This window comes from Dermacentor andersoni, chromosome 9 (genome assembly GCF_023375885.2).
Source record: "Dermacentor andersoni chromosome 9, qqDerAnde1_hic_scaffold, whole genome shotgun sequence".
NCBI lineage: Eukaryota > Metazoa > Arthropoda > Arachnida > Ixodida > Ixodidae > Dermacentor > Dermacentor andersoni.
In genome coordinates, this window is record NC_092822.1 from 24,003,197 (window position 1) to 24,030,332 (window position 27,136).

At 47.0% G+C, this 27,136-nt stretch overlaps 1 long non-coding RNA gene across 2 annotated transcripts in view; it reads right to left on the minus strand.

Moving 5' to 3' along the window:
- Positions 1-27,136, minus strand: part of LOC126527300 (uncharacterized) — a 94,487-nt gene that overhangs the window by 39,288 nt on the left and 28,063 nt on the right. The window contains exon 1 of one of the 2 annotated variants that reach the window (XR_011890126.1): positions 23,712-25,720. The exons of the other annotated variant lie outside the window; for it this stretch is intronic. This is a non-coding gene — a long non-coding RNA (uncharacterized lncRNA). Of the gene's footprint in view, positions 1-23,711; positions 25,721-27,136 lie in introns of those variants that run through there. 2 annotated transcript variants of the gene reach the window in all.

The following is a 27,136-nucleotide window of genomic DNA, read 5'->3' on the forward strand; positions in this document are numbered from 1 at the left end:
AATCCACACTTCTTTTTGCGTTGCGCCCGCCGGACGGCAAAGCAAAAAGCTTTTTGCCCTCGCTGTGTCTGTTGTGGCAACCGAAGGTGCAGCAGCATGGCATCGCAATTAAGTTCTCGGCCCTGCACATTCTATTACGCTAACGCACTCCGTCAGTCCGCCTGCCGTACTTTCGTCGCGCAGGCCCAACAATGGAGGTCGGCGCGCGCTGGAAAGAAAAAATATACAAAAGCGCGGCGCCTGCTCCACGCTGGAAAGAAAAAAATATACAAAAGCGCGGCGCCCGCTTCCACGTGACACAGATTGGCCAATGGGGGAACGGAGGAGGCTGGGGCGACAGGAAGCGTGGAGGAGGACGCGCCAGGGTGAGCGGGGTGGCGGAAAGATCTAAGAATGGCGCTACTTTTGAAAGATTGAGGGGCTTTATTAAGATCGCGACTGCCACGCCATCTGCGTCGCACCGTGGAACTTCGAGAGTTACGCACTATGCTGGCCGAAAAGAGAACTGTCGCCTTCCAGGAAGGACAAGGAGCCGCTACCGAAAAGAAAAAGGCATAAGCCCCATAGGCCCATAATCACATATGAACATATGGGGCCCCATGTAAAAACCAACACCATCCCATACCCCCATACGATATATGGGATACACACGCGTTTCTATATGGGATCGCCACACGTCCACGTAATCATGTGGGACTTGCCCCATTTGATACATGGGAACAAAGTGGTTTCTTATATGGGAGCCCCATATGTCCATATGGGATCATTGGATATCGGTTTACATTTTAACTTTTTAAAATTTTTCGATTGGAGCGTTCGTAATCCAAACAAGACAAAGAACCACAGGAAAAAAAAGGAGATTTGGTACTCCATCCACGTTGGCCCCAGCCTGACACGCTTTTTGATGGACCACAACCGATGACGAGGAACCCTCGCGTGTCGCTTCTGGTCTGCGGTCAGTCCAGAGACGCGTCTCTCTGAAGGGTATGGAAAACTGGACATGTTGGCATTGGCTCGTCACGGTTAATAGTAGCAACGCACCATTGTGTCTATGCGCCTTCGTTTTTGTTTTCAGTGCGCTGTTACTATTAGCCGTGAATTTCTCTGTCATTCTCTCCAAGGGGTGTACGGTAGCGCGATTAAAAGACGGGACAAAAGAGGACACACCGGGACGCACACTGTGTGTCTTCTTTTGTCCCGTCTTTTAATCGCGCTACCGTACGCCCCTTGGAGATGCGTTACCAACAAGCCCGCACTGCAACCCTTGTCATCCTCTCGACTCGATTTCGCCAAGACCACGTACGACCTATATATACCCTGCGTGGTGGACTGCAACCGGAAGTGTCGAGAAACGTTCACTGGTGGAGCCCCGGACTATCTATGGCATGATCTTAACATGGTGGCAGCCATTTAGAAGCAACAACGTTTTCATTAATTCATTCATTCATTCGGTCACAGTAAAATAACGTCCAATGTGTGGTGCCTGCTGACAGACTTTACTGCCATATTACGTTCAAAAGGGAGTCTCGCATTCTCTTCAAAAAAAGAACATGAAAGGAAGGCTATAACGATAGGCAGTACTGACAAAAAAAATTTAAAAAGAAAGAAGAAAGAATCGTAGCGTCGCCTACAGCATAGCGAGGTGGATACACTAGCATTGGAGCCCCTCGCTATCATCTCCAGCTGGCACGTGGCAGACATGCGGAAGTAGACAGAACTCGCATGCTGTAATGTACAGGTGTTATGTATCTGAGCAGGTTCTTTTTTTTTTCTTTTTTTTAGTGCAAAACTAGAAGGAAGGAAGGAAGGGGGCGACAGGACGATGCGCTTATAAGAGAGCACGCCAATTTGATGTGCAGGTGTGTCAGCCACCTGACAAGTCACTGTTTCCAAGTGCAAGTACACCCACCTATAGTTTTGATGATTGCCAAGTTGTGGCCAAATACAGTGACAGAAGAGCACGTGACATTCATGAGGCCTTTCTTATTCCCGATGTACAGATGCAAATAAATGTATGAGTGCGCCTTCTATTATCAGGTAATGACCGAATGTGCTTTTAGGGTAAATAAATAAATAAATAAATAACGAGTATCAGTATCTCTTGAGATGCCTGTTCTTTCACATGTGCCTACGCGGTTATTTCACCTACTTTCCCTGCTTCCCCCAACCCCACTCCGATTACACTTGTTTTACCGCCATCTGAGCAATAAACTTCTTTGTTAGTGTGCACCCTCTGTCCTGTCACCTTTTTCCTTCCTTCTTTTCTTCGTAAGAATTGTGCACACATAAAAAAGTTTTGTTGCACCCCTTGTTTAAACAATGTTTCACCGACCAGCGCAAACAGCCACCCCTTTTGCCGTGTGGTGGCAATGGTGTCTATTTCCGGACTGGTTCGTTCAAGGTGTTCAAGTCCCGAAAGCAACACTGGCGCTACGAGAGACGTCGAAGTGGCAGGCCTCGAATTAAGTTTGGCCTCTTGGAGTTCTTTAACGTCCACCTAAATGTAAGTACACGAGCGGGTTCTTTCTTTTTTTTTCATTTTGCCTCCATCGAAACGCGTCCGCCGCGAGGCCACGAATCGAACCCGAGACCTCGTGCACCTAACAACGGATTGCCACAGCCACTGCGCCGCCGTGGCTGCGTATAACCACCAGACTTGTATCCTGCGAGCACGCACGCCAATCGTGATCTTGCGCAGAATCGTTCTACACTCGAGCCAATAAATCTTCATAGCTGCCTACATGGGCGCCACCTCATCGGCCTAGAACAAAGCCCTTCGCTAAGTAAATTCTGAGCTTCGCCTTCCCCCCTCACGACTGCTTCGTATACCTATCAATATTGCGTTACAGAAAGAGATACAACAGAGAGAGAGAGAGACAGAGAAGAAACAAGGCCAGAGTTTAAGCTTGCAAAGTGTACAACGATCGGAGTGTTTGAGATGATGGATCGAGCCATCAATGAGAGAAGCTATAGGCGTTAATTAGGCGACGAAAGGCTGCTCGTAAGACGCGTACCCGAGGACGAGGCCGTGCCTGACAGGCTCCTCCGTTCACGGCGGCGACTGTGATTGAAAGGGACACGCGGTCGACACGAAACTCCCATAACACTGTGTGTATATACATGCGTGTGCGAGATGATCGACGAACTGTTAGGAAAAAGCAGATTAGGCGAACGAGCGGGCACGTAGACCTACCTCACTAGCGGCGGCCTCGGATGAGAGAGAGATCAGGCCTGCGTGACGAATTGATGAAGGAGCGAGGAGATAAGCCGAGGAAGAACGGGCGAACTTGTGACGCGTATATGTGGAGCGCGTCTCGGGATATCCGCGTTCCTCGTTCTTCATCAGAGAGCAGCGCCCATTTATCACCTTCAGAGGCTGCGCGCCCAATGGTGGCTTGCTAAGATAAGTGCGTCAAAAGCAACAGCGCTAATGAGGATAACGATATTTAAATCGTGCCGCTTACACATTGAAACACTTCTGATTAGACCGTCGCTGCGAGTTTGAATACAGATATATATGCAAAGCGTTTCAGCAAAACGAGTTGGAAAGTAGATGCCTAGGCGCTTGCTCCCCTTGAGAGTACGTCGTCGTATAGTAGCTTCACGTCTTTCATTGTTTCTTCGCATGTTTTTGCACCATACATGTTTTGTTTTTGTTTTTCTCTTTTCTTCCCAGTGGCTGCATAGCTGCTTTCTAAGTGCTTTATAAGCATTGCTTAGTCTCTTATAACTGGTATTCCTGCAGAGAGTTCTTGCGTGGAGTCCGCATTCTGCAGGTTTGACAAAACTCACTGAACAAATGGTAATTGTCAATTCGTTCTGAAGCTGCATATACGCTTTTTCGCGATTCTGACGGCGCAAGAAATGCGGTGAAACTAAATTTTCAGCGGGCAGACTTGACTGGCCTACCTGAAGGGGTTATTCTGGGCAGAGGTCTAAGCCAAGAGTACAGCCTCCTTTATTTATTTATTTATTTATTTATTTATTTATTTATTTGTTACAGTACCCTCAAGGGCCGGAAAGGCGTTAGAGAGGGGGTGGGTACAATGCAAAAATAGAAACAGATACAGAAATACAGAGTGCAGATTTATACACAAATATATTCGTGCTATAACAAAATATAAAACCAAATACAAAAGTACAGAGTGGAAGTTTTTAAACAATATATTGGTGCTGTTACGTCAGGTAGTCAATAAGTGCCGATTTGAAAATGACACGTCCAAAGCTGAGACAATGGAAGGGGGAAGGCGGTTTCACTCGGTCGCTCTAAGTTTTTGGCAGAAATGAGTCAAAGAAAACATTAGTGCGACAATAGGGAATGGCGACCTTAAACTGGTGGTCAGTGCGAGATGATACGTAGGAAGGCTGGAAAAGAAGTTCGCTTTTTAGCGATAGGATAGGATAGGATAGGATAGGATAGGATAGGAATAAACTATTTGTCCAACGGTTATTGATGTTGGTGCCCGGGGCTAGGCTGCCAGGGGTCCATCGCTTTTTAGCGATGGGCAAAAAAAAGAAAAAAAAAATTATGGAACAAGGCCAGGCAAGAAATTTTTCGCCGGAGAAGTAGATCTGGCTGAATAAGATTCGCTTTCATTAAGGCAACGCTAGCTCTGCGATGATAGTCGGAGGTAATGAAACGAGCGGAACGGTTTTGCACTGATTCGATGAGGTCATTTAAGGTGTGTTGAGCTGGATCCCATATTGTCGACGCGTATTCAAGTTTAAGAGTTTGGTAAATAACAACAGTTTTAGATGCAAAGGGGCTTGAGTGAAGTTTCGACGCAAGTACCCGAGAGCACGATTTGCGTTGGCGGTGACGAAGTCAATCTGCAAGTTCCATGAGAAGTTACTGGTTATGTGGACACTAAGATATTTGTGTGAAGAGATATTTGTATAAAGAATGAGAAAAGAAAGAAAGAAAATGGTCATTGCAAGTGAACAGCACGAACGAACGAACAAACGAACGAACAAACTAACGAACAAACAAACAAGCGAACGAACGAACGAACAAACGAACAAACAAACGAACGAACGAACAAACGAACGAACGAACGAACGAACAAACAAACGAACGAACAAACGAACGAACAAACGGAACGAACAAACGGAACGAACGAACGAACGAACGAACGTTTTCCTTGCCGAGCCTTCCACTGTTACATCTAAACCTTCGGACACATGAAAGCTGACGCGAAATTGTACATGCATATCGAAGATCTATACAGAGTTGCCGTTCTGTGAGGAACGCACCCCACGAAACTCGGTTATACAAAAACACGTGACCTTTCTACCGGCGCCTTATCGCAACTCCGACCACCCACCGACCGTCGACCACGAAAACAGGCGAATAAAGACTGCAGAAGTAAGTCATAATGTGGCGCACTCTCAACTGTCGAACTGGAGCGTCTGGAACCGTTCGTTTACCGTAATCGCTAGGGGAGGGGACTCTGTGGTGATGCCCCGACTATCCTAGACAGGTGCTAGCGCTCGCCAGAGGGCATTAGGAGCAACTAAATACCTAGTAAGGCGACAATAAAGAGCAACGCTAGATTCATGAAGTGTCCTGTCACGACGCTGCGTTCAGTGATTTTGACTCTTTCGCAAAACAAAAAAAATGTATATACTATATATGAAGCCAGAGTCATTCCCAGTTTTGAATATCGCGCCGAAAAGGCGAAGTCCAACGTCACCGTGACGTCACGGACGTGCAAGAGACAAAGCCTAATCTAAATTTTAAAAAAATCAAGCCTCTCTATTCCCCTTACTGACTCACGGATATCAACAGTGATTTTCGCTCTTTAATGTCGCTTCTTCCTTTCTTTTCTTTTCATTCTGGGTGTCATGCGCTGGCATCGCAACAGCGCCCATGACGTCGCTTCCGGGGTTTCTAGTACGCAAGATCACGGCCTCCGAGATTACCTCCCGTTGCTCTTAGAGAGCCTTTGTTGAGAGGTGCGATGTGAACACCACGTGTTGCCGAAGGTACACAAAGAGGTGCTGACTTTTTAAGACGTTTCTTTTGTGTCGTCGAATGGAAAAGCCAGAAATGACAGCCACTCCAAACAAAATTATAGCAATCCAACCTCAGTTCATTCTCACGGTAAGGAATAATAGGATGTATTACATTTCTCTTGGTGGCAATTTAGCAACTCAACGCGTCTTTCCGAGGTGGGAATCTTTTCTTTTTTTCAAATAGGCGTTCATTATACGCCTTTGCGTTTGGAGGAATGACCCCCGCACATACGAATTCCCGTAGCCAGGCCGACGTGCGAATTTCACGGCCTACAACAGTGTGTTTCTTCGACTGCGTTTCTTCGAGTTTCCCGTATTCGTTCCACCGTTTTATTTCTTCATTTTTACGCGCAAGCGTAAACTGGCCAGCCCCCAAGTTCGCGGCGTTTGTCTGGGGCAGCCAAGCAAGCGAAGGAGGAAGGCGTTCGGAGGTGAAGAATATCGCGCGCCGGGGATAGTACGAAGGAGCGCGCTCGGCGCGAGGCAAAGTACCGCCACCTAGAGGAATGTGTAGGTAACGTTGAGCAAAGTGGAGATGGAGAAACGAGGCGAAGCGTCGCGGAGGAGGAAGGCAGGTGGATGCGCGCCGGGTTAACTTCCTCTGGCAGGTGCTGCTGGTTTTCTTGGCGATGTATACACGGTGTGTTTGTCCCGTGGTAACGTCGTCCTGCTGGTGAGTGAAAGCGGGACACGGTGAGCCGACGACGGCGGCTCAATCTCGAATGCGTAAGGGGAGGAAGCGCGCCGGGTTCCGTTGAGCGCATTGCACCGTGGCGCCGGAGGAGGGAAGGGGGGGGGGGTGTTGTATGTACTTCGGCAGCAACTGCGCATTGCGCGGCCGCGCGCGCTTTATCTTGGAAGCTCGTAGCTTTGCGTGCGCCGTGTTCTCACCGCTGAATTTGCGTTGAAGCGAGAGAAGTACGAAGGTCACTTCGCTCGCTGCAGCTGCCGCGATTCCTCACGCCAGCGTTTCGACAGCGGCTGTCCGCGGTCAGTGTTTACAACGGGGCGTTCTACTCCGGCGGCGCTGCCGCGCGAGAACTGCCTTGAATGCAATGCGGACAGTGTGGGCATCAAGGTGCACCGAAGGCCGATAGCGTCGTGTGCGCTATAGCAACCCATACGCTTGCGCGTCACCCACGTTTATGGAGTGAAACTGTAACTTTCTTTTTATTTGTTTCCCCGTAAGCGCAAAAGGAGTGGGCCGATGAGCGCCAAAACCTGCGCTCATCCCATGCTGGTGTATATATATAGAGAGGAACGGTTCTGAGTCGAGGTCCGTTTGTTCATTGATTGATTGATTTATTTATTGATTGATTGACTGATTGATTGATTGGGTATAAAGTCACAACAAACGAGATGTCAGATACATCGTATACATAGCGAAACGTTCGCGAATAACTTCCACCACCTGGTGCTTTTCAACGCACACCGATGTCACATAGCATATTTTTATAAGCGAGCATTTTCTGCATTCCATCGCACTGTGTATACGCCGCGACAGCGGCAGGGAATCGAACCGGCAACCTCCTGAGTGGAGACCACAGCCAGTGAGTCACGGCTGCTCGCGAACGCGGGGGGAGGGAGAGGAGGGGGAGGACAAAGCACTACACACGTGACTTCCGCGGAAAGCGAAGGACCGTTGCGCGAGGAGACGACGTGGAAAACTGGTGGCGCCTCCTTACTAATTTTCCGCACTAACAGACCGTGACGTCACAGGTTGCGATTACGCCTTGTACGGTAGTTAGCGCGATCTTGTTAAATAAAATGGCAAGTATTGTGAATGCACCCAAGAGCAGCCCAGAAGAAAAAAGAAAGGATAAAGAAAGAACGACACGGGTTTTTCAGAAAGATGCTTAGCAGCCGAAGAAAAATTTCTCCTGGTAAAGAAACTGAACCCTGGATTTTGTTTTTCTTTTGCGACTACACAGCTTCCTTTGTGAGAAAGCCGTATTCGGTTTCCTTTGTAGCTTCGTGCTACTGTCGTGAGTAGATTGACAATACTTCACTTTCACAAAACTTCCTCTACATACCGTGCGGGTTTACTACTACATACTACATACCGTGCGGGTTTCCGAGGTATTAATTTCTCTTACTCCTAAATAAGAAAACAGATTGCATTGCCAGTTGAACACGAGCTACACTTGGTAAAATTTATGCGGTTCTCTGCTGCAAGAAAAATGAGTCGTATTCCCGAAAACGCATGCCAAATCCGTGATTCATATACACTGACGCTGCCGGCGCTGCGGTCCGGCCCTTTACTGAAATCTAAAAACGTAGTTCGGCCTTTCATTTGCGCGGTTCATCCACATGTCTCAACCTCTTCTCCCACGGTATGCGTGAAGCAATTTCTCAAGGAGTATAATCAACCAGTCTAGCGTTATTAGGCATGTTCCTTATTAGCGTCCATTAAAAGGCAATCGCAACAGTCTAGAGCGAGGGGATAGCACAACGCCACGGCACACGCACTGTTGCAACCCTTACCCGCCATAAACCCGCGCACGCCTTCAGTGTAACGCGCGCGCGGCTTAATTCTCGCGCCAAGATCGAGATTCGCGGAACCGACTTGGCGCGCACTTTAGTTGGAAGCATTGTTTGCCCACTCTCCATCATCGCTACCGGCGATGGGACAGCGAAGAAGAAGTAAAAAAGAAGAGCAACAGTCAGAACGCAGCAGAATTTAGAAAAAAAGAACGAGAAAGGAAGAAGGAGAGGAAGTAGATATAACTAAGAAGTAAACGAACAAAGTAGAAGTAGAAAGAAGTTAGTAGAGGAAGAAAAAAGAAGGAAGGAAAGGGAGAAGACAGCAGCATCACCACCAAAAACATCGACAACAAACAAGCACAAGAAGAAAATCAAGGAAGAAGAGAGACAGGTGACGTGAGAAGAAGCACGGGGTGTCAAGCGAGGAGAGGGTAGTGGGGATGGGGGGGGGGGGGGGGGGGGGTGATGCACGGGTGCGACGAGCGGATCGGGCCGCAGGTGGTGAACGGGGCAAGCTATGCGCGAGGAGGAAGCTGCGGGTGAGGGCGGAGAGGAGGAGGAGGGAAAGGACGCAAGCGGAAGAAGTGGAAGAAGCTGCAGCGGCAGAGAAGGACAGCAGCGGCGGCAACGACCCCGCGTTGTGCGTGCGGGGAGCCGGGTCACCGGAAACGGCGTGACGGACCCTTGCGCACGCCCGCCGCTAGCTAGCCTTCCTCTCGGCGCCAGGCCGACGCCGATGCGGAGCGCGGCACAACCTGCGAAGGGCCCGCAGCGGCAGGCTACAGATATGACGAGAGAGGTGCATACGCATATACGTGCATACGCGCACGCTTCTCTCTGCACGCTCAGGTGAGAGGTGCCGCATTAACGCACATGCAACCCGCCCCGCGCGTGTAACCCTGTAATGCACAACGTATCGCATATTCCTTTTTTTCTTCCATTTTCCCCCGTTACTTTCGGATAACTAGGCCGTCGAGCCATTCTCGTGGCAATAAAGGGATTCAGTAAACCAGCGCTATGCCGAGTTGGATACCACACGATACAGATTGTAGCGCGGGAAAGTCAGCGCAAGGCCCCGTAGTATAGTGTTTTTACATGCCGGAGTGAAGGGATACGGCTGGAGTAGATTTGTCTACGACTTGTCGAAGACACGTCAAAGAGAAGTCTCGTAAATTTTTTATACGACGAAGACTCGTCCTCTTGTCTTAACGTTGGCTCCAGCCTCGAAGACAACTCCAAGACTAGTCTCGTAAGTTGACCTGAGGAAGACAGTCCTCTTGTCCGAAAGTTGGCTCCAGCCTCGAAGATGACTCAGAGACTAGTTTTGTAAGTTGTTGACCTGAAGAAGACCAAGTACTCTTGTCTAAATGGTGGCATCTAGCCTCCAAGATAAATCAAAGACTAGTTTCGTAAGTTGTTAACCTGAGGAAAACCAAGTGATCTTGTCTGAAAGTTGGCTCTACCTTTGAAGATAACTCAAATACTAGTTTCGTAAGTTGTTGACCTGAGGAAGACAAGTAATCTTGCCGTAACTTTGGCGCTAGCCTCGAAGACAACTTGAAGGCGAGTCCCTTAAGTTTTTCACCTGAGGAAGACCAAGTCCTCGCGTCTAAATGTTCATAACCTCGAAGGTAACTCTAAGACCTTCCTCATAAGTTCTTGACATTACGAAGACAGATCGCTTTGTCGAAACCTTGGCTCCAGCCTCCATGACCAGTCAAAGACAAATCTAGTAAAACGCTGCCCTTATGAACACTATACCCCTTGTCGGAACGTCAGCTCAGCCTCGGAAACAAGTCAAGGGCGAGTCTAGTAAGTTGTCGACCTGACGAAGTCAAAGACGTTATGTAAGTTGTTGAGCCGACGAAAACAAATTGAAGACGCTACGTAAGTTGTCGACTTGAAGACAAGTTAAAGACGCTTCCCAAGTTGTTGACCTGACGAAGACAGGCCCGCTGGTCAGAATGTCGGTTCCAGCCTCGAAGTCAAGTCCACCTGAGTCGTTTACCTGATCAAGACAAGTCAGTTTGTCATGATTGCTCGCGCCCGGCGAAGACAGGCCCCTCTGTCGAAACGTTGAGCTCCAGCCTAAGGCTTTCCTTGTTTGCCCGCTGTTGATCACTTCAAGTCTCCATCTCCCTGTGAACCACCGCCTTGTTTGGATGCCAAACATTAGGCCACATGACCTCCACAGCGAATTTTTGTAATTAAATTATTCAAAGACTGCGTACAATCAAAGAGAACCAACCTACCAAGTAAGTTTCAAAAACTGTGCAAGAACGGCTCAAATATCCCTGAAAGTAACTTAAAATTTGTGACGTCACAACGACGTGCGGGTGAGGACCCAAATTTCAATGAGAAAGTTCAGCATTATTTTTCTCAGCCATAGCATGCATCAACCTTTTCCTGCTTAAAAGAAAAAAGATAAAAAGAAGGTAAAGGGAAATAAAAAAATAAAAGGAGAAGATAAAAGTGTGAATTGCTTTAGCGTTGTTTTCTAATAAGCTCTCAGTTTTTATTTGGTTTTATTTCTGACGGGGGGGGGGGGGGGGGTCAGTGCGTGTAACACGACCTGAAATATGATATGCGAAGAGTACACGCAATAGCCGATAGGCGAGATAGAAAAATAAAGCAGTGACCAGTGCCGAAAAAAAAAGGGGGGGGGGGGGGGGTGAGCGCCCTCGCGCAAGTGAGCAAGTAATAATAACAAAAAAAGAAAGACTGAGAACTGCGTTCAATGGACAGGACATCAAGGGGAAGATTTAGCGCCACCTCTGCATGGCGCTTGCTGAGTGGGTTATAGAAAAGTGGCACAGGGAAGGGCGAAGTCATGCAAGGGTCGGGCCGAGATAGATGGAGAGAGAAAAGAGAGAGAGAAACATTCAAGTAAAGAGAGCGCTAGTCGCAACAAATGAAGGGCTCTCCGTGCAAGGAACGAGAATGTGCGGAAACGTGACGAAGAATATGATGATGATCATGACGTTGACGACGATGGGCGACGAGAACAAAAGGAGCCGGACAAGAAAGGAATGAGTAACGCCTTCGTTGCTCTTCTTGTTTTTCTACTATACTTGAGTTCATCTTCTGCGTGTGCATGTTACATTGCATGTCCGGGATAAAAAAGACTCTCACCATCGTCACGTCAGAGAGCGCGCAAATAGAACAACACGAAGACAAGGGGAAAAATGTAGGAAGTATTAAGGGGGAGGGGACGTGGCGAGAGAATCAAAAGGAAAAAAAAAAAAAAACGGGCCGCTTGTCGACTGCACGCGATCCCCTTCTTTATCGTGCCCCTCGCACATATATACGGAAACCTCCTTGTCGCCATGTTGCAGGAAATGATGGCGCTTATATATATATATATATATTATAAAAATGAGTAATGAGGGACGAAGAAGGAAGAAAGAAAAGGGCGTACTCGGCTCGTCAACGCCTACCGGGAGAGCCGGCATGCAAACTGGAAAAGTTCGTCGACTGGCCCTGGCAGCTGAGCCACTTCTTTTTCCGGAGCCGCCACACATTTCCATCACTTCTATCTCTTGCTTTTTTTTTTACTTTCTTTCTTTCTTCATTTTTATTGCAGAGCGTTGAACTCGGTATTGACGGGCGGCCGTGAAATTGCGCGGGTTGAGATTTCCGCGCCGCACATTTATGTGCGAGCGCGTTCGCGTTCTCTCGGGTTGTATATGCAGTTGGAAGTTGGGCTTCACATGCGGGCGCAAGGTGTAATCGGCTGTAGCGCTAGACACGGGTAATTGGTGATCGCTGTAAGCTGCCTTTCGTCTCTGCAGTGGACAAACATAGAATGATGATGATGATGATGATGATGGTGGTGGTGGTGGTGGTGGTGGTGGTGGTGGTGGTGGTGGTGGTGGTGGTGGTGCTAGCACTCTAGGACTCGCTAGCATCAAAACAGCCCGCTTCCCCCCACCAATACGATCAACCTCTCGAGACAAACAAGGTTACAGTCCTAATCTGCGCTTGCTGCAAGTGCAACGAAAGTGCGACTGACGCTGAAAGGAGGAAAGGGATAACAACGATGAACTTCTGAGGCATGGCCCTTCTGATATCGAGCGGATATTGTGTGAATTGCGTGAAATGGCCCAGAAACAATCTCTAGTGTGGCCTACGTTCTCCTGGTAGTCGTTGAGCCGATCGATGGACTCCCAGAAAAGTTTTCGCCTGTATGTACAAAGGTGGTGTAGTTTCGAGAAATGTCGAAGCATGAGAGACGGCAGCAGTGCAACGATGGTAGCGACATTCTGTGGCGGTGTGTGCTCACCTCAAGTAATAAATTGAAACTGAACCACAAAGCATCAGAAATATTACCTTCTAGTCGAGAGAACACACACACATTATATATATATATATATATATATATATATATATATATATATAGAGAGAGAGAGAGAGAGAGAGAGAGAGAGAGAGACTACATTCGTGATTACGCCGTTTCTGGCGATTTTACTGCACCAGCAACTGAGAAGCGTAATACGTTATTGAATTAATATCCGTGTGCCCCCTGTTTCGCCTCGACGCCGTCAGATGGCGACACCACAGCTGTCGTGTAGGCCTACGTCGCCGACATTCCGCAAATGGTGACACGCACCGGCTAAAAAACTTTTTTTTTTTGATGAATTGGAGAAAATGTGAAGGTGTAGGCGTCTTTGGCAACGGCTATCCCAAAGTCCCAATGACTACTCAGGAAGAAATAAAGACGGAAAAGAAAAAAGGAAAACAAGAGCAAACACTGCGCATACCGCATACACACCGTGCAGTCAACAAGAGCACAAGTATATAGCGCCACCGCGACCTTTGGCACCGAAGGCACGGTCTCGTCATTTGGTACACACGCGACACGCCACATTGGGAGAGTCGTACTCAAACTCTAAGCGAACATGCTAGTGAACGCCGAAACTGCACATAAACCTAACGAGTGGAAAGCGTAACACGGAACCAACGTTAAACATCCGAACTTCCACACCAACTTCATACGCGGTATGCATGGCACTGAAGCGGCACTCAGACAAACTACTAAAGCTATAGGCACTGCTTGATAGATATACGAACACGTAACCACCACTTCTATAGACTGCGAGTCGCCGTCAGTTCACAGTCCGAAACAAATGTCAAACGTAGCTCGCGTGCTGACCTCGCGGCGGTGTGTCCGCAGAGCCGTTTATAAAGTTATAAAATATATATGTTGTTGTAAGCTCTGCGCTGACAATGAACAAAGGTTTCCATTTCATCTGACAATATATAGGGCAGTACGGCGCCTGCCTCCAATATCAGATTATTTTTGATTGATTGATTGATTGATTGATTGATTGATTGATTGATTGATTGATTGATTGATTGATTGATTGATTGATTGATTGATTGATTGATTGATTGATTGATTGATTGATTGATGAAACGGCACATGAATGCACGCAACTGACCCACATATATAAGGATGGGCCCTGAAATAGGACGGTTACCTGTTGGCAATAAAACCAGCCGCCACACCAGTTCATCGCACCATTAAAACAAGCTTGCAGCGTTCACTCTTAAAAACAGAGCCCAATTAGGATCGAAACCGACCTGACTAGAACGTATCACCGATTTCGTAGCGAAAGAAATGCTTGATGCGACGTGTTAGCAAGACCTTCGTTAGGAAACGAAAAATTATGGCCGAAGTCCTCGTGTCAAAGCAGCCGTATAGTGAAACTCATTTAACGCTATCGCCCCGTTCTTTAGACGTCCTAGATTTGAATAATTAGCGCATGGTAGTACTTAAAGCACTTCTGTACACTCATAAATTCGTCACACATGATACTAAAATATACAGTGCTAGATGGTTTTTCTAAATATACACACAATCATTGCTGTACTATACACGAAAAAACCACATGGCGAGGGGCAACCAGAAACTCAAAGAAGCGCTTCACGCGAGTCGCCATTGCAACGCCGAAACCTCAGTTTTTCTCTTTTCCTTTCCTTTCTGTTCTTTCTTTTCTTTTTCTTAACGAGCGGCGCGCTTATTTCGAGTGTTTTCCTCGAAGGAATTACCGAGGGCACTGCAACACGTCAGCCAGAGAAGTCAGACGCCGACGATTACAGGAACCCGTCTAGTGCGGCACCCGGAAAAGGAACTTCGCCCATCGCGAAGGTGCCTGCTCGAAGCAAAAACGCACGCCGTCTGCATGCCGTCTGCTAGAGCGTATATACGCGTCGTCTGAAGTAGTCTGGAGGCATGTGTACCGTCTGGACGCCGTGCGCATCGTCTGCTCGTTATCTTCAGCACGGCACCACACGGAATGATGTCAAACCAAACAGCCCACATGAACGGCTTGCTGCTGTATGCGACAAATTCCCATAATGCTGAACTAAAAATGCGAAAGTAGCAACAAACAAGATTTAAAAGCTTACTGTATCCTCTTGTATCGACACGCAAAATGACTGGGATTTACGTCTGGCTTGACTAATAAATGCTGAGGAGATAGACGCGTCTTCCGGCTTAACATCAAGCTCTTAGCTGCGCAACGATAAGGAAGGCCGTATCTTGTAACGATCCATATCATCTTACACTCTTCCATTTCTTATCATCCGTCGCGTTCTGTGGTTCATCCCGTCAAGAACAACGATACAGCGGTGACCGAACCATGATGAAGAGTCGAAAGAATGGCAAATGAAATAGATCATAACAAGATAGAGCACATAGCCTACAAGAGAGGTCATCTTAATGTTGAAGTTTTTTTTTATTATTTGAATGTACTGCAGGCCCTTCACGGCAAGTGCAGGAGTGGTACAGAAAAGTAACCCAGTCATTGCAAAGTCACTAATGGAACAGAGCAAAAGTCTATCGCTATTTCCTTCTCGGAGCATAATTTGTTGGAGATATATACATGGCTCAAAAAGAAAATTATTTTCTGCATACGAGAAGCCATAACGGCGCCTATTACAGCGAATGAGTCGGTAAAACTTGGATTCTCACTCGGTAATCACTTGCGAAGCAAATGTAACCTCTAAAGCCACGGACCTGGAAGTTGTCAATGAAACAGCACATATTTCAGTAGATTTTATCTAAATACGTCGGGATGAAGAAATCGCTTAACTTGCCATTCACTGCAGCGATTTTCATGAAACACGTTGGTTTCGGAAAGTTAAAATTTATCGTGTCTATGAAACAGGGTGCTTGTTTAAGCCACCAGTTTCTTGCTGAAAATTCTTCAAAATCGCAAAATGTTAAAAATCTGAATAATGAAGTTTGCGACACTAACTCAGCAACATAGACAATGATAGCACAAATGTATACACTTACATGAGATATGTAAAGCGAGCAAAATTTATGTAATATACACCGTTCTGAAATTAATTTAATTTGTGAATATAACTTTTGCAAACCCTCTAAAGATTTGTAAGAATTTCTCGCAAACTGCAAGCCCACACATCAAATTTGTCCGCTTTACCTCCTCTAACAAATTCAGTTCACAGAACCGCAATATCTATATTTCGTGCAGAGTTACGGATTTGGAAACTTGGCGCTTCTATTTTTTTTTTTTTTAAGTTCTACTGCTTACTGATTTCAGGTGATTTCTGTAAGAGATACGAAGCCCTAAACCAAAATTCTGAATTGCATTCGCAAAGCTTTTCGTTCCTATAGCGTACGAGTAATTGTAGCGAAATAGATCTTTTGTGAATCCGCGCCTTGATTTCTACAATCGACAGAATCTAAATACTTTTCACTTAACTATCACATTCAAATCGGTTCCGCTCTTGAATACTAGAGCATTTTTGCGTTTCACCAGTATTTGAAAAAAAAATAACGAAATAGGGATTGGCCCCTTAAAAGCTTCCTCTTAGAACGAAGTGTATACAGTGAAAAACTACCAAGTTGCTGCATATACCCAGAACCGCGGTATGGTCAACGCTCACCATTGTTTCGCTGAAACGAATTGCAGGCTGCACTTCGTCTGAAAGCTGTTTAAAAAACATTCAGGCCTTTCACCCTGAGTATATGATAGATGAAACAAATAAACAAGAGGTGGAGCGTGAAACGCGGCGACACCATTACAAGGAGAATCACGCTGTAAAGCGCTATGGGGAGTCAATGTATGACAGGTTATTACGAAGAAAATTCTTGCCGCTTCCCACAGTAGCAGAACAAATGCGGCGCCAAGCCGACATTCATGCGGCCGTGGCCGTCCAATCAAAGGGTAATCCTTCACGGAGCGCTACGGGTAGGCTTCATAAAGAACAGGTTTTTCTCTGTTGTCATTACCGCTAACTTTTCGGCTCCCTTTTGTAGGCTTATACAAAAGACGAGGCCGGTTCAGCGAGTTGTAAAGCGTTTTGATGCTTGTTATCGTCTGCCGTAAGCTGCTCGCTACTGTACTTTGTCAGAGAGAGAGAGAGAGAGAAAAGGGCGCTGCATCCCCGGGTGCGCTAACGTAAAGCGCAGCCGCCGGGGGGCCTAGCCGCGTAATCGAAGCGAGACGAACAAACCTCACGGTCAACGATCTCACGACTGCACCGGACTGCAGCAAACAGATCACTTCCGTTTCCGGTCACGCTATGTTACGCAAGAGCAAAACTCGCACACACTAAAGAAGGAATCCGAGCAGACGACCAGAAAAGCGTTGCAGACGACAAAGAAAGGGAAGCCAAGTACCATCCGGCCCTACATATAGGCTCATAGTTCACCTGCAGCCGCAGTTTCACAGCCGTGCACCTTGCGCGCGCAGACTGCTCGCGAATGGGCGCCAGCAGTAGACGGCAGGTTGCTAAGTACCAGACGACAGGTTGGGACGTCACATCCTGTCCGCGAGGCGAAGCGCATTCAGCGGCGCGCCATTGTGTGCGCGTGGAAAAATAATGAGCAGACGACGCGCGAAGTTGAAGTCTTCGTTGAATGCACGTCCGAATGTCGCCATTCAGGGTCGCAGGTGCATCGCCCTCCATTTTCCTGTCTGATATTATAGCCTGCCTGATTCACTAGAGGGCTGAGGTGTATACACAAGACTCATTCAGCCGGAGTGCGCGGGTGACAGAACAGCAGCCATTGTTCAAGGTCATCTTCGCCCAACAGGCTATGCGGGCTGTAGATAAGCGTGAAGGATGCTACAAGCCAAAATGAAACAGTATTCAGTGTACCTTTCCGTCTATTTATGTCTGTTTATATATGCATTAGAGAGAGGGTATCTCTAGCAGTCTCTGTGCCCCTATCTCAAGAAATGTGTCCATCTTTCTAGAAATACCCGTATATATCTATATCTACATCTTCGCTATACCGCCAGCTGTTGAGCTTTATCTTTTACGCACAATAGCATCAGTGAGAGAGAAAAAAAGCTTAGAAAGAAGGAATTTCTGCTAGCCAATAAGTTCCATAAAGGCAACTTCGTGTAATAGTATCTTCAGAGCAGTATATAGTTCCCGCAGTATACAGCATATGGCTTTGAGGGTGCTATAGTCGCAATAACTTTCAGGACGAAGTCGTCCGCCTGGATTTCTCGTTTGCCCACAAAACGGGACAGCGCGTGTAACTATTATAATTCTTATGTTCACCGAGTGCTCAACGCTTATTGGCAGTTGGAAAATTGGCAAGCGGCACTGAGAACGGAGCAATTACCCTCCATCCACACTTATAACCAACACCCCTCTTCTTCCACTGCCCAGCTATGCCCATGTACGTTGTGAAAATCACAGCTGAAGAGAACTTCAGTCACATTAATACCAGACACGTTCGTATATTGCATAATATACTCAGTTGACGCTGTCAGTGGTACATATACTTCTGCATATACGTCTTGAGAAGAAGTTCGGGACCACGCAAGGAGAAGAAAAAACAAAGGTAGGTGTAACTACCTTTTAGAACGCTATATACAGGAACACAGCGGTGTCGATCGGAGAGCAAACGGGGGTAGTCGGTATTTTAGTTGACGTTAAGCGGAAGAAACGGAGTTTGTGTAGGCCACGTGAAGCGTATATAAATAGTGCAGGCAGACGGTGGCCCATCAGAGTTACAGAATGGGTGCCAAGAGACGGGAAGCGCAGTAGAGAACGGCATAAATTACGAAATTCGCACGCATAAGACGGGGCCAGATAATGTACGACAGGGGTAAGTGGAGATGGCGGAGAGAGAGAGAGACCTCCGTCCTCCAGTAGCTAGTGCTGCTGCTGCTGATAATTATGATGTCTTTTGTAGTATGTACTTGTTTTTCATCTTTTGGGAAAGCTTGCAGCTAATTAAGAACCTTGAAATATGACAAAACATAATTCACCGCCTGTATTATCACTGATATCAATTTGCCCTCTTTCTCACTCATTGTGCCCCCTCTCCCCCTTAATATATTTACAATCTCGCTTCTAATATTCGCGCACTTTCCTTTTTTTTTTGTATGTACCCGTTTCCTTAGCAGGCTGGCGCTGTGTCCCCTCCTGGTGGCAGTTGATAGCTCTTTTTTTCATTCTTTTCGTGATCACTTTTATGTATGTACAAATTCAATAACAATGTTAATTCACCAGTGAAATATTCGCCCGCACCGGAGTGAGCTCTGTATCAAATATTTACGAACACTTCAAAGTTGGAACACCGCGGCCAAAGCACCACAGCCATGCAAAAGTATGCCCTCAAAGCAAATACGAATAGAAGTGTGTGGGGGAGGGCGGGGGAAGAGGCGTGGTTCGCGACGCATTCGGACTCGTCTCGGAGAGACGGTCCCGTGCAAAGAGAGAGATTGGATTTGCATACGCTCGGCGCCGATCGAAGCCCCACGCGTGCAGGGTCGGCTCACAGACTACGGGCGCGTGCGCCGATGTCGGAACCCCGGGGTCGGGCGAAAAGCCACGCGGCCCCGCCCCCGTTGATTATACACACGCGAACTGCAGTCTCGATCGAGACACGGACACCACCCGATTCGCATATACTAAATATTGCATCCGTATACGCTGTCTTCGGATTCGACATGGACGGAGCGGACAATGCTTAATCAATAGGCAGATATAACGCATAGCGGGTACGTATAATATATAGTGCGTATATAGCGCACTACATATATATATCTATAGCGCACACCGCGTGGAACACCGAAATGCGTATATACTGGAACGGCAGCGCGTGGGTGGCGCCCCCCCCCCTCTCCTTTTCGTGAGGATGCACGCGTTATGCTTAATATTGAAATGACCCGACTTGTATGCACACATCATACTCGTATACAAAGGCAATTGTTTCGGCCTCGCTTGCGCACAAGCTGCAGTCACTGCACTGTAACCTTTCTTGTGATTTCAACGAATGCATGCGCGTTTGAATGAAGGCGAAATATATTCAGCCTTCTGTTCTATACATCTTTGGAGAAAAGGGCGAAACTCTAGGATTCCGGCCGGTTCATTTGAAAGAGATCAGACCTCAATTATGATATCGAATGACGTTGGTGATCAAGCCGGCGCCCCTACAGGGAAACGAAATACTGAAGGCTGAAGAATACAAATATACCTATATATAGGAGTACGGATTGAAGAAGGGAATGAAAATGCGTGGACACCCCAGCACTTCTTGCGAGTTGTGAATGCAAAATCATTAATGCCGAATTGAACGCCGCTGAGCGTTGTACTTGCCGTTATGAAGCGATCAGTTATGAAGCGGCCATAACTTGCAGTTATGCAAGCCATCGCGTTGACACGCTTGACGCGTTTTGATTTGGCCTTACCGAGTCGCAGTTAGAGCACAGGCGAGAACTTGCGTGGACAAAGAGCACGCGGCGGATAACATGCTTCCGAGGGCGAGAGTGACGTGGCGTCGCGGCGAAGCCCTCTCCCCTCACGCAACACCTGGCGCGCTATCGTCAAGTATTTGAAGATCTAACCACCCACGACTGCGCATGCGCATCAATGCCGTGACGTCACGGCGCGAAGAACGCGGTTCAGCAATCAGCGAGCGTACCTGTGTGACGACAGCAGATCGACGATGACCGTTTTCAAGGCCATACAAAGTTTCATAAAATCATTACTAGAGGAAATTCTGGCGCTATAGCGCCTACGGTTGCTGCAAGTAGGGCGGTTCAACCAACGCGGGAATGATGGTATAGTACGTATGGATTAGCCTAAACTTCGTCCTTCTGGCTTCAAACAGCTTCGCCACTTTGTGAACTATAGTCATTTACAACAAAGTACGGTGTAATAACTAATCGAATGAACATTATTACAATCGCCCGACGGCGGGATTCGAGCACAGGACCTTTAGGCAGAGAAACCGAACATTTAAACCATGGATTACGCCGCGGACGCATGCATCGGCAAGAGGCTGTAGAACGCCCTTACAAGTTTCTCGCGGACAAGCCACGCGGGTTGGGACGCTTCACGCGTTTCGATTTTGCCACCTCGACAAGCTGAACCGCTGCTGTTAGCAGCAAATTTAACGCGATTTAAGTGCCCCGCGTCGCAACAAGAAAGAAAAAAAAAAAAATCCCGTGTCGGCGTCGGACCTGGTCGGACGTCGTCTCGCGAAAAATTATTCGGAACCACAACCACGCAGGCTCTCCGCGTGGCGCAGGGGCGTTACTGAAGTAATTGAATTCCTCAAGGTAAGACGCGTCAGAAAAGTCGCAAAGTACGACCTAAACACAACCTACAGACATGATAGCGTCGGACTGCAATTTAAGTATAGCCCAAAAATTATTCCGTTTCGCGAATTAAACTCAAACACAACCCCCCTTTTCCAGCGTTTCTTCGATTCACAGAGCGGCACAGCCCGCTCGGTTCCTTAGTAAGCGAGTAAGTAAGTAAGTAAGTAAGTAAGTAAGTAAGTAAGTAAGTAAGTAAGTAAGTAAGTAAGTAAGTAAGTAAGTAAGCAAGCAAGCAAGCAAGTAGTCCTGATCCCTTTTGACTCAGGGCAGGCGTTTGTCAACGCCACAGGAGATTTTGAAAGTACAAAACTGAAGGAAAGTAAGGCGTAGAAAGTAAGGAGAGAGAGAACATAAAACACAGTTTTGTCACAGTCACAGTCTGTGAGTCCGTCTGGTTGGTCCGGTTCCTTGCAGCAACACCATCCAGATGGCGCTAGCGTCGGCGCATCCGCAAGAAAAGCTGCGGTTGCCGGGAAGCGCGACAAACAGTCAGGAATCTTTGAATGCTACCGCGTTCCACTCCTAAAGCCGAAGCCTAAGCGCATGTCCTCCAAATTTTTGCGTATTTACAGAGTTTTCTACATTTAAAGAAGTATAGATTGTTCTGAAATTCAGGACAATGAAGGCAGATAAAGCGTAATAAACAAAGTAACAAGAATGTCTGAATCCACATGCACGAAGATCAGACAAATCCATGTACTATACCTATCAATCTCGGAGTTCGCTCCAGTAATTATTGTATAAGAAACAATGTCGAAGACGAGCGTATGGCAACGCAGTCATACCTACGCCTGCCATCAGACGCTAGCTTAGGACGTGACGATTATTAATTGGGTTCTACATGGGTATAGTGGACGAGCGTAAACGAAACAAACATGGACTGGGACGCCATCAGCAGCACACGTGTTATAGAATCGTACGTATACCGATGGCTATGTCATGTAGCACATGTTAAAATGACGATGGCATTCGAACATTGAAAGAAATGTTTAAAGCATGATCAACTTTGGCGATGATGAAGTCCTGGCAAAGTCGAAGTATCTATAATGCGTGAACAGATACGATGAAAGCGTTGGGGAAAGTGGGCCGGTCCCGGATATAGTGCAGTCTAAGACCATGCCTCAAAGGGCGAGCCGTCACGAGGCAAGAAGACTGTAGACAGTGGCACGCGCCAAGTGTTTCAAACGGCTGACTGCCTTTGGAACGAGATGGGTAAGTATATATATATATATACGGTGCGCTGCTCGGCAGAGGTTCGATTCCACCGTCGGTCACACTTCATCTTAATTTTATTAAAGCGAGACGAGACCGGAACGTATACCTACCGACTTGCCTACCACATGCAAGGTGTCAAGAATGAGACAAAAAATGCCTCACAATAAATGTTTAGTTTTCATACTACCATGCCAAACAGCTACGGTTGCCAAACTGATAGAAAATAAGTGCACATGAATCTGAGGCATAACCTTGGAATGTGAAAACGTTTACGCTCGCGGACAGCTACGGAGGCGGAGCTCCGGCACTTGTGTTACTGCGCGAAGTAGTCTGGCAGCGTTTGACACCGCTGTTGGTTTTTCTCGTAACAGACGCCGAAATTGACGCCATATCGCGTTTGCCCTGGCGCGAAAGGGAAAAGCCGCAAAATAAGTCAACTGCATCATGCACTCAGTGGTGTGCTGTCTTATTTAGCTGTTGCAAATAAGTTGTCCGTGTTCTCTCTTCCCCGGCTTAAACTAACGAGTATTTTTTTTTTAAATGTGGGACTCTTTTTCACAAGCGCTAGCTCACTCGTGAGCGCTTTGCCTCCGTAGCTTTCCCTTCACTGCCGCAGAAAGTTGTCCGCGAGTACGTGCAAAGGGTCCCGTTAACGACGCTATAGGAAAGTCATCAAATATATTTTAATATATACCTAACATATTGAAAAAAATAAGAGCAATAGCAATGCAAAGCAACGCAATGAATACACCTAAACTGGTCACGCGTGCATGCGCCATATAGCCATTTGTCATGAATGTATTCTTCAGAGAGAGAGAGAGAGAGACAGCAGCACTGGCTTCCGGACATTCTTTAGCGCTGCTGACATGCTGAAAACTGTTAAAGAGTTCTTTAAAACGAGAACAGGCGAATGTAGATCGGCATATAACGTAGCTTCTACGATTGTCGAAGTGTGTGCCCTTATGTCCTCGGGCTGTCCAAGCGATTAAGCTAGCAAGATGAGTACAAACTACGTAAGAAGAACGGCTCATAGTCCATTAACGCTGTTTTTTTTTTTTTTCATCTGCGCCTCGAGATTGCAGCGACAATCTTTTGAGAGTACGTTCGCGTGCATGTTCCGACAATGTTGACAACCGTTAGCAAATATACGTCACAACGAACGGGACGCAAGTAACCACGCGCCGACTCAGAGACCACTCAACATTTCGTCGCGAAGTTTTCGAAACGCCTAGGCAACGCAAATTTGTGTCAGCGAGATGTTCGCCGTAGATGGGAATAATGAGATGCTAATCATCCCACCCACCGCATTTGCATAAACTCTAGACGGTCCATAGAGAAATGGTTTCGACGCAAAGCGCGCATGAATACAAAAACAAGGCGAAAGAAACGACGTACCCTGAGTAGTCAGACGAAGCCACCTGAATCCAGTGCAAAGATCACACACAGTCAGCGCTATAGTATGGTGACAGATTTTGCGACCGTCGACGAGACGCAGGCGAGCGAGAGAAAAAAAAAAAAGTTTCGAAGCTCCTAATCCACGAGCGCACCTAGCTCCGACTCGAACGCAGTTAAGGTCCCGCGCCGAGCATAATGTACCGGCGTCCGTCGGAGGCTCACCTCACCCTTGTATGGCCGCCATTTTTCATTGTAAAAGCCCCCGCGTCGTCCAGCCCCCCTTTCTTTCCCGATCCAGACGACAAGCTCGGACAATGAAAAAAAGAAAAGCAGCAGACGACAAACGCCGGGGCGGCGGCCAATCAGCGGCCAGAGGCGTCCCCTCGTCGCCATGGCGACGGGTGTGGCCTGCCGCTTCGCGCGAGAATAGCGCGAGAACAGCAGAACGACAGACGACAGCGGGGACCGGTGCACAAGGGCCGCCAAAAAGTCGCCATGGCGGCGCTTTTATTTTATTTCATTTTTCTGTCTCTTTCTCTTTCTTTATTTCGGCCATTTTGGTGTATCGCGTCGTCTGCTCCTTCCGAACGGCGGGTTCATTTACTATACCCACCCGTCGATTAATGCGGTGGGGTTCGCGCTTCTTTTGTTTCTTCTTTTATCCTCTAGTTGGCCGCCACAGAAACAGAAGAAAAGAAAGAGTAAGCTCGAATAAAGAAAGAAAAAAAAAAAAACTGAAACTCCATCGAGATGTGTTTGAGCCCGAGGTTAGGGCCGCGAGAGTTGGCCGTTTCGTCTTGTTTTAACATCGAGAAGAGACGCGTTAGGAACGCCCAATAGCGTGCCGTTTGGATGGGCTTTTTACTTCCGTCCGCTAGGGGGGGAGCCCAGAGGAGAGATTTTATCGAGCGATCCGTAAGTTAGACGCCCGTTTCTTTCTTTCTTTCTTTCTTTCTTTCGTTCCTTTCTTTCCTTTCTTCTGTTTTTATGGTTCACGTGAATACGAAACCTGCAATCGATCAGTGCATGCGCTGATTGTTCCGACGAATTAGTACGTTACGTATTAGAAAAAAAGAAAAATGGGAGATGGAAACGTATGTATATTATCACTTCAGTTCTTTTCGCTATATGTTCCGAAGTTCAGATTAAAACAAAACGACGAATCCGTTTATTACGCTTTCAAATCGATATCTGCATCCTTTTCCCCAAACGCGGCCGAAGCACACGCTCTTCGCTGTAAGGGGGTTGACGTTTTAATGCTCCGGTCAATCACGGTGACCAGGAGAGGCGTAATTACGCGGCTGCGACCGAATACGCAATTATGCGCAAGAAACGGGGACGTCATTACTGATGGGCGTTCCGGAACGCGTCGCACTGGTTAGGTTTAATGGTTAGCTTAATTATTACCTTTAGAAGCAACCAATATAACAGCAGGCGTATATATACCTTTCTGGCGTGTTCTATAGTACAGGACGGACTTGTTCGAGTTGGATGTTACTTTTCTGCGTGCAGAGGGCTCGCGCGCGGTTTAAGATGGTTTGAGGCCCAAATTGCGGAGGAAATTTATTAGCACAGATTCGGGCCTTGCACCTTAAACAGCGTTTGCGCGCTTCGCATCAATGATTGCACTGCGCTTTATTATTTAGTTAATCTCTTTTCTATCGATTTATTTTTCTTGTATGGCTTTGCAATCAGCAGAAATATTGCCTAGGTGGTCGCTGGTATATAGTAGGTCACCAGAATTTCGTTTTGCCCCAAATGTTTCTTAGTCAAAGCGTGGTCATTTTCGTATGACACGAAAATAGAACAACACCGACAAAGGTGTGGTGGTAACAATTTAACGGGTGCTTTTTTTTTTTTTTGTACGAATCGCGGAAAAAAAATTTACCCTATGGGATTCTTAAATAAAGTTCATCCAGCAATTCCTATATTTTTCTTAAAGCAGACTAACGAGTGATAGTATGGTTGGAAGTATACTCTTTCCGCGACCCAACAGAAACACACTTGCAAAATTATTTAGTAATTTTAAAACGAACAAAAAAAATTTGTTCGAGATACTTTCCCTTGTGTCACTATACTCAGTACTGGTATCAGCACAGCAATGTACCTTTTTTTTTGTAATCACTTAATGATATCTTTGGTAGCATTTTGCATCCTGTGCTTGCGAAATATATTTGTTTCCAGACCAGGCGAATAGTGCTTATTAACCTCACGACCGAGATTCAAGTTCTAAGTTTCCTGTAATTGGAACGGTGACGCAATCTTCGATGCACGGACACTCGCAGCAAGCGACATCACATCTCGAACGTTCCGCTGACGTCACGAATGACATTATCACACGTCTATTTGTCTAGCTATGATCGCCGGATACACAATAAGCGTTACGGTCAATACACTTGTTAAAATCATAAACACGGGCCTCACAGAACACACACGTATATATAGTATATATATTCTGCTTCTGTGTTCGTATTGTCGTGCTCTATAGCTGCATCCCTTGTCATTCTTTTACTTTAGTTTGTGCGATCTACCATATTGCTGTTTGATTCCTCTTTCCTTACCTTCCCTTCTGCCTATCTCATTTCTATGTTTCTATCCCCTCCTCCCTCAAGAACAGGCAGGTGAATACCTCTTCAAGTGGCCAGCCTGGTTTGCCCATTCTTTACGTCTCTTTTAATTGCCCCTGTGCAATCAAACCAGTAATTGAAACATTATTATTACTGTTAAAATATAATAATAATGTCTCTAACTTCGTTAGAGGGGCCATAACCCCTCCTCCCCCACAGTCCTGGGGAGGTATTCTGTAGGAGTCCACCTAGCGGACTGTCCATTTTCGGCCGCTGCTGATTGGCTGGGGCCGCTCGTCTCCTCCTCACTTGTACAGCTGCATCCAATCAGCAGCGGCCGAAATGGACAGTTCACTAGGTGGACTCTTACAGAATACCTCTCCTGCACTATATTGTAAGTGACGGTAAGCAATATCGTCTCAAGAACCTGAGCTATCGGCGCACATTCTAGAGTCCGAAATTTCAATTTGAAATCGCTGCCTCAAAAGCCCGCTCCCACCAATACCGACCGCCATTTTGGCGTGACGTGTGTGCGTGTGACGTCAAAGAGTGCGAGGTGAGCTTTGTGCTACTCGAATACATTCCGAAACCACGTGCTCACCGCATGGAGGTGGTTCAAGTCCAAAGTTGTGTGACTGCTCCAGCAAAAACCTTCCCCCTGGAAGTGAGCGAGGTTCTCTGGACAGCGCGCCGTGTACTAAATTCGTTCATCCCCGCGACACGAGCATGCAGTTAGAGAACACGAGGTGGTCCAAACTTCCGGAGTGTCCCACCACGGGGTGCCTCGTAATCAGATCGTGGTTTTAGCATGTAAAACCCCATCATTATTAATTTTTTTTCGACGCGAGCAGCACAAAC